A 9,336-nucleotide genomic window follows, 5' to 3' on the forward strand; every position below is an offset into this window, starting at 1 on the left:
ACTCTTTTGGAAATGGTTAGGTCTATGCTGAGTTATTCAACTCTGTCTACGTCCTTCTGGGGATATGCTATACAGATGGCAAATGACATTCTAAATGTTGTTCCATCTAAAGCAATCCCTAAGACACCCTTCGAACTTTGGAATGGTCAAACACCTAGTTTACGCCATTACAGAATTTGGGGGTGCCCTGCTCATGTCTTAAGAAAGAAAGAAGGCAAACTTGAATCACGTACCGAAGTATGCATGTTTGTCGGAAATTCTAAAGAGACTAAGGGTGGACTATTTTATAGTCACAAGGATAACAAAGTGTTTGTTTCTACAAATGCTACTTTCCTTGAAGAGAACTATATTAAAGACTACAAACCGAAAAGTAAAGTTGTTCTAGAGGAATTGCTATCAGATATAAGTCTTTCCAATGTTTCGTCCTCTTCCACTCGTGAAGAAGACAATCCCACTCCCTCAGTTGAACAAACTGAGAAATCTACTACTAAAGTTTATGTTCAGAAGACAACCGTACCTCGTCGTAGTGGGAGGGTTTCAACAAAACCTGCTCGTTATGGCTTGGATGGTGAAATCAATATGGTCGTAGGTGACGGTATTGAAGACGATCCATTAACCTATAAACAGGCAATGGCTAGTCTGCAACGGAAATGATGGTCAACCGGCATGGATTCAGAAATGGATTCCATGAAAAAGAACAAAGTCTGTGAATATGTAGACGCACCTGACGACTATCATTCGATAGGATGCAAGTGGGTTTACAAGAAGAAAAGAGGAGCTGGAGGCGAAGTCGAAACTTTTAAAGCTAGACTTGTAGCCAAGGGTTATACCCAAAGAGAAGGTGTGGACTATGAGGAAACTTTTAGTCCTGTTGCCATGCTCAAATCCATCCGAATTCTTCTCTCCATAGCCGCTGCTTTCGATTATGAAATCTGGCAAATGGATGTCAAGACTGCCTTCCTTAATGGGGTACTTGAAGAAACCATCTATATGGAGCAACCAGAAGGTTATGTTCTTCTTTGGGCGGGGAAAAGAAAGTTTGCAAATTAAATAGGTCTATCTATGGACTTAAGCAAGCTTCTCGCTCATGGAACAAAAGGTTTGATGAAATCATCAAGACCTATGGCTTTCTTCAGAATGAAGATGAACCTTGTGTTTACCAACTCAAGGAAGACCAAGTAGTAGTATTCCTGGTCCTTTATGTTGATGACATTTTGATTATTGGAATCAATGTCAAGAAAATGACTCACATGAAGGAATGGCTCAACACTCAATTCGATATGAAAGATTTGGGTGAAGCAGCCTATGTTCTTGGTATTCAGATTATCAGAAACCGGAAGAACATATCTCTTGCTCTCTCTCAAACAACCTACATAGACAAAGTCTTAGAGAGATTCTCCATGAACAACACCAATGGGGGAAACATGCCTTCTAGATATGGTATTCGTCTATCTAAGGAACAGTCCCCGGCTGATCCTCAAGAGATAGAGGACATGGTGAAAATTCCCTATGCCTCTGCAGTTGGAAGTCTAATGTATGCAATGCTATGCACTAGACCTGACATCTGTTATGCTGTTGGAATCGTGAGCAGGTATCAGTCTAATCCAGGACAAGAACATTGGAATGCAGTTAAGTATATTCTGAAATACTTGAAGAGTAAAAGGAATCTTGTGTTAATCTACAAGGATGGTGCTTTAAATCCCATAGGCTACACTGATTCAGATTTCCAGGCAAGTCTTGAAGACAGGAAATCTACATCTGGGATGGTGTTTACTCTTGAGGGTGGAGCAGTGGTTTGGAGAAGTGCTAAACAAACCGCGATATCGGACTCAACTATGGAAGCTGAATACATAGCAGCAGCCGAAGCTGCTAAAGAACTTGTCTGGCTAAGAAAGTTCTTCACCAGCATAGGTGTTGTTCCTGGAATGGAAAAGCCTCTGGTTTTACTTTGTGATAACAATGGAGCAATAGCAAACAGTAAAGAACCTCGAAGCCACAAGAGAAGCAAACACATTGAAAGGAAGTATCACATTATCAGAGAATACGTGGCAAGAGGGGATGTACTAGTTGAGAAAGTTGACACAGAGGACAACCTAGCTGATCCATTTACCAAAGTCCTGGCCGTGACTGCCTTTGAAAAGCACCGTCATAATTTAGGATTAATTGATATGTACTATTTTATTCAACATCAATAACGAAACAGAAGTATTTTTCATTCATTTGTGTATGTTTTGGATCACCTTATCAATACCTTGTCTATTTGATTTATAAATTCATCTTAAACCCTTTTCACATACTTGATCATGTTTATTGTGTTGTCATCACATTGGAAAGTAAACATGACTATGTGAATAAAGTTTCCTAGATTTATCAGACACAGGGTTTTACTGATATGATAATCTACAACAAGAGTTTACTTGCATTTGGAGAAATGCTATGTTCTTTCCAGAACATTGGTTAAAGTAAAGCTCAGGTTGGATGCATGGAGTATGCATCGGAAGGGACCGATATTGAACTTTGACTTAGATTTAATTAAACTTACCGTAAAATCTATTCAAGTCATTATCGCCAAGTTGATCCTAGATCAAATGTTCTTAATCCTGTTATGATTAGGCTCAATCTTGAAAGGCTATTCGTGTTCTTTGATTTGTTAGTTAAGCCTACTTTTAGGTCAGGGTGATACGTACATTTTGGGAATACGGTAGTGCAATTGAGTGGGAGCGCTAGCATAAACATGGAATCTATAGCTTCTATCTGTCAATAGTAAGCAAAGGATGATCTCCTTCGAGCTTGACCAAACGAACATAAATGGTGGAGTACTCATTTCACATAAGCTGAAATATCATTTATACGGGGTCAAGTGTTTTACGGATAAAATACATAGTAGGGTGTTACGGTAATCTAATCCCTTTACAGTGTAGATCATTCATATAGAGGATCATTGATCAAATTAGGATTATAACAATGGATAACTAATGATGTGTCTATATGGTGGAACATATAGAGCATTCTATATACTGAGAATGCAATTCTAAGTTCTATGCGTGGATTCAACGAAGAATTAATAAGTTACTGAATTTTAGTGCTAAATTCTTGATCTACTTATCGAAAACTCGGTTATATAGACCCATGGTCCCCGCACTAGTCGAGATAATATTGTTTGTAAGACTCATGTAATTGGTTTTGATTAATCAATTATAATCACAAATTCGACTATGTCTATTTGTAAAGAAAGAGTTAATAGGGGCATATTTGTTAATTATGATACTTTGTATGGTTCAATTAATAAATATGATAAATGACAATATTATTTAATAATTATTTATAGTTATTAAATAGTTAGAATTGGCATTTAAATGGTTGAATTAAGAAATTGGTATTTTTGAGAAAATCAGATACAAAAGTGTTAAAATTGAAAAATTGCAAAAAACAAGGCCCAAATCCACCAAGCCATGGCCGGCCACTTTTGTAGGCTTTTTAAGCTGATATTTTCATTATTTTAATGCCAAATAATTCAAACCTGACCCTAGTGGAATGCTATAAATAAATAGTGAAGGCTTCAGGAAAATTACGATTTCTTAATCAGAAAAACCTGAGCCTTCTCTCTCTTCCTTGGCCGCCACCCTCTCTCTCTCTTCTTCCTTCATATTTCGAACTTACCCTAGTGATTAGAGTAGTGCCCACACACAGCAAGCAATACTCAATCATAGTGAGGAAGATCGTGAAGAAAGATCATCAGCAAATGAGTTTCAGCATCAAGGATTCAGAGAAAGAGATCCAGGTTCAGATCTTGATAATACTCTGCTACAGAAAGGATACAAGGGTTAGAGATCTGAACGGAAGGAGTCATTTAATTCCGCTGCACCCAATGTAAGGTTTCTTTAATTTTATATGTGTTTAATTTATCATTTTAGAAAGCTCATATTTAGGGTGTTAATAAACATACTTGTGAGTAGATCTAAGATCCTGGTAAAATAAATTCCAACATATCTTCATTGGTTACTCATGTCCTATATTCCACTTAAGAATACCAGAAAATTTAACTCATACTTTCATTTCCCTAACCGATCTACCCTGTCAGATTAGTTACCACTAACTAACATAAATGCACATTTCCTTTATATCTTTGGATATCCCCTCATTGGGTGTACAATGTTCAATATCCATATTTAATTGAAACAACAATTCTAATATTTCTCATAAATTCTAACTTGACTTGGCTAAAGGACCGATACCCAGGTCTCTTTGAGTCATAATCGACACTTGGGCAGGATCCATACACTTTTCTTCTTTAACATTAGTCTTTCTTAACTTTAGGTAGATTCTTTTCAGATGGCCCACTACCCCATAATAAAAAGATCTGGCTCTCATTTGTAATGACCGCATTTCATAATATGGATTAGAAAAGGTAATTAGCACTAATTATTAATATTTTAGTAGTTATTTGTGAATTCAATTAATTGTTGGTCCCATTTTTAGAAATGAGCATTAGAGTTATAATTTCTCAATTCCAGAGATTTTATTAAACTCTAGGGTTATTATTTATGCTATATGTGAATTATGTTATTTTTACAATTTTTGCTTGGCGACAACGAAAAACGCGATGGATGGCTAGTTTGATCACATGGATAAGTCTAGAACCTTATTTCTTAGTGGGATGTATATTGGAGGAAATAGAATACCATTTTTGAGCGGGGTTATGGAGTTTGACCATTTTACCCCTAGTCATGAAAATTCCTAAGTTATAACAGAAAGGGCAGTTTAGTAATTAGCCATATTTTAAATTAGGATAATAGAAAGTAAAGCCAAAAGTCAAGAAAATAAGAACACTCTCTCTCTTCGAACCAGCCAAAAACCAGGGGATTTGTTGTTGATTCTTGCATTTTCAACAAGGATTGGAGGAGGTTTTAGTCAAGGTAAGCCTTAAACCCTCTTTGGTTATGTTTTTCTCTAGGTTTGAATTGGTTTCAACTAGTGATTTTAGAGAATATGGGCTATTAGGGTTTGATTAGGTTATGGTTCAGTTTTTATGTTCATTTTGAGTTGATTCTATGTTCTGGTAGTTGGTTATAGTGTATGGTGATGGAATTGCACAAGTTTGAGCTTTGAAACTCAAACTTAGGTCTTTAATGGCATGTTTTGATTCAGTGAGTTTTTCTGGGTTGTATTAGTTGGAATATGTTGTTTATGCCCTGTTTAGGTACTCTGGAGAGTTTGTTGGCAATTGGTTGAGTTTTAAGCAAGTTAGAGGTTGTTTGGGGAAACCTGGTGCAAACCGATTAACCAGTTTGCCAGGTCTTGTAAAACCAGGTAACCAGTTTTGACAAATTTCCCGAACAACTCATTTTCTCAATTCTTTCCCATTTTAGTGCCTTATTTGGGTGTTTCACTATTTCCTAAGTTAATGTAGTCCTTAGTGAAAACAACAGAACCTTGAGTAATACGTTTGGCTTTCCCGGATTAGGGTTTTGGACATGTGATTTACCAAATTTTTTTATGTTATTAGGGCATCCATCCAGCACGAGACTTTTCGTTCAGGTCGGCCAACTCACTTGAATGTGGAAAGAAGGTGAGAACTGGGTATAATGTGTAATATGAATATCCCAATGTATGTATATGTTAAGTGTATATGCATGCTTATATGTTTGTTACACTACCAACACTTGTATTGTTATGGTAAAAAGTGCATTGGTATAGTGTATATTTCTAAGGAGTACATTACAGTGATAGCAACATAATTACGAGATAATACAGGGTGTGTGGTATATCATTCAGTGGTACTCAGGGTATGGAACAAACCCTACCAACATTCGTATAATGAGGTATGTAGTGTATGTGATATAGTGGTTGTATCCTAGTATGAAACGTTCTTACTCATCTATTAATCCTTGAAAATAGGTGTATGGGCGCCTAGATAAAAGTCGGTATTATATGATTTGTTATATGCTTTTAATACTGAGTCTGTCGACTCACATTTTTGCTTCCATGGGTAGGTAAAGGAAAGGCGAAAGTTGAACAAGAGTGAGCCTGAGCTGGGATGAGGTTGTACATGTCATGGCGGCGCGACTTGGAGTGTTCGGTCTCGGGACAACTAGGGTTGTTGTTTTGTAGTCGTTGTGCGACCTGAATATTGTATTCTGTATATTTTGTATAAAAGTTTTAAAATGGGATCCCGATACTTATAATGATTATGTAAAGTTATAAAATTTAATATTTAATATAAAAGTTATAATTTGACATAATTTTTGAGAAAGTTTTTTGATTAGCAAAGATAACACTGTAATTGAAAAATCACTATAGCGTGCCTTAGAATTAGGGCGTTACAAATTTGGTATCAGGGCTGCTAGGTTTGTCTACCGAAGCTTGCCAGGACAAGTACAATCTTCATCAGAGAAAGCTCGGGTCACGGTTCAGTAAGCTTGTAGTTGTTTAGTATTATATGTGATTATTAAAGCATGTTAGGAAGCATATTAGATTATAGTTATTTATTTTAATTGCGTTGCCTTAAAATCCATTAGAGCAGTATTAAGATTTTATGATCGTTGTCTAACCTGCCTGGCTTATGGGTTCGCAGGCTAAGTCCTATTATATGGACGCCCAGTGAAATACAAGAAGTCAGGGTAATAGGGTTGAGACTCGAGGCTGTCAGGGAAATCAAATTCCCCAGAATCCTCGTGGTCGCGACCGAGGCCGTGGCAGTGTACAGGGTGGTCATCCTGTGAATCCACCACAAGCTCCTCCCAATTGGGAGCAAAGGTTTGCGGAGATGCAAGATCGTATCCGCCAGTAAGATGAAGAAATTCTGAGACTATGGAACCAGGGTCCTCCTGCAGTGCCTCCACCACAAGCTCAGGCCGTTGTATTTCCTGTGGTGCCAACAGAACAACCTGTTGATGGCAACTGTATGGAGTCGCTTTTTGAGAGGTTCATTAAGCAAGCACCTCTAGTGTTCTTAGGAGGTCCTGATGTGATGAAGGCTGAGCAATGGCTCACTGTAATAGAGTAAATTTTGAATTTCATGGGGGTAGTTGGAAATGATAGGGTGACCTGCGCCACATTCCAGTTCCAGGAAGACGCTCTAGTATGGTGGGAATTGGTGTCCCTCACTTGGGACATCACTGTTATGACTTGGGAGGATTTCAAGAATTGTTTAATGCTAAGTACTACAATGAAGCAGTTCACAGTGCTAAGCGGAAAAAATTCACTGAGTTGGTGCAGACTGAGGGTATGTCAGTTACTGAGTATACAACAAAGTTTGACCGTCTGTCCAAGCTAGCCTTGGGTATTGTGCCTACAAACTTGAGTAAGAAAGAGAAATATCTGGCAGGTCTGAATGTAAAAATTAGACATGATCTGGTGATTACTACAAGTGAGGCAACATCTTATGTGGAGATGGTTGAAAAGGCTCTGCGAGCTGAAGGTGTAGTTAAGTTTCTTTAGAAGTCCCGTGTGACTCCGAGTGTTGGTATGACCCCCACTCTTCCTACTTCTATTTATGGTAGGGATGGTGGTTATTCCACCACTAACTAGAAGAGAAAAGTTACCCGAGCATCTGGTGGCTCGGGACTGAGCAAGCATTGTAAGAAACATCATCCATGAGAGTCCAACTAGGGTACATGCTTTCAGTTTGGCATGGTGGGAATTTCAAGAAAGATTGCCCTCAGCCAAAGAAAGAAGAGCAGAAGCCAGACGCCAAACCCGTACCTGGTCAGGTGGTTTCCATCACTCAAGCTGATGCTGCAACTAGCCCTTCTGTGGTGACAGGTCAGCTTCCTATCAAGAACTCTTTTTATATTGTGTTATTTGATTCGGGAGCTACACACTCATCTGTGGCTACACAGGTAATTGATCTTTTGGGTAGGCCCTATGATTTTCTTGATAGATGGTTTGGAACCCTAATGCCTAGCAAAGAGTTGGTTATCTCCAACAGGCGTATTACGTCTATGCCAATTAGGATCGAAGATAGGGAGTTAAGTGCTGACCTTATAAAGTTGGAATTAACAGAGTTTGAAATTATACTTGGGATGGATTTTCTGTCCAAGTATTCGGCCAGTACAGATTGCAAGCGAAAAATGGTGACTTTTCAACCAGAAGGTGAAGATCCATTTGTTTATGTTGAATCGGTTCAGGGGTCTCGGATCCTGATTATTTCAATGTTAAGAGCTAGGGATCTACTACACAGTGGATGTGTAGGATTTTGAGCAGTTGTGATTGACTCCTGCATACCTGAAACATTTGGGCCCGAGGTAGTCAAATTGTTAAAGATTTTCTCGACGTATTTCCTGAGGAGTTGCTGGGATTATGGCCACAACAAGAAATAGACTTTGTGATTGATTTGGCACCTGGGCTAACCTATTTCAAAAGCTCCGTATAAGATGGCACCAGCAGAACTCAAGGAACTTAAGTTACAGCTTCAGGGGATGCTTGATTTAGGGTTTACCCGACCCAGTGTATCGCCCTAGGGAGCTCCGGTTCTTTTTGTGAAAAAGAGAGATGGTTCCCTCAGAATGTGTATTGATTATCGGGAACTGAACAAATTTACAATTAAGAACAAATATCCATTGCCTAGAATTGATGCTTTGTTTGATCAACTTCAAGGGAAGACTGTGCTTTCAAATATTGATTTACGATGCGGTTATCACCTGCTCAAAATTCGAAAAAAAATATACCAAAAATTGCATTTCGAACCAGAATATGGGCACTACGAGTGTCTCGTAATGTCATTCGGATTGAAAAATGCTCCAACGACCTTTATGGGTCTCATAAATAGAGTGTTCAAGGATTTCCTCGATAACTGCGTCATAGTGTTTATCGTTGACATCATCGCATACTCTCAGTCATAAGAGGCACATGAGCATCATCTTCGAATGGTATTACAACAACTCAAGGATCATAAGTTGTATGCAAAGTTCAAAAAGTGTGAATTTTGGTTGTCAGAGGTATCTTTTCTGAGCATATTGTTCGAAAAGGTGGAATAATGGTTGACCCGAGTAAGATTGAATAAGTAAAAAAATTTGTCGAGGCCAAAATCTATGACAGAAGTTCGAAGTTTTCTCGGTTTAGCAAGGTATTATCGACGTTTCGTCAAGTGATTCTCTAACATCACTAATGTAACACCCTAACTAATTTAGGCATGTTAGCGTGATTTTTGACATATTGTGCAGCTCGTTGCTAATCAACGAGATTAATGAAAAACGTGATGAATTAAAATTTGATTTTTTAATTAGAAACATAAAGTAATATATCTATAAAATCATGGGATCCCGTTTACAAAATCCATTTACAAAAGTTTGCTATTCATACACAAAAGTTTTGTCGCCTAGAGACTATACAACA

This window comes from Cannabis sativa, chromosome 1 (genome assembly GCF_029168945.1).
Source record: "Cannabis sativa cultivar Pink pepper isolate KNU-18-1 chromosome 1, ASM2916894v1, whole genome shotgun sequence".
NCBI lineage: Eukaryota > Viridiplantae > Streptophyta > Magnoliopsida > Rosales > Cannabaceae > Cannabis > Cannabis sativa.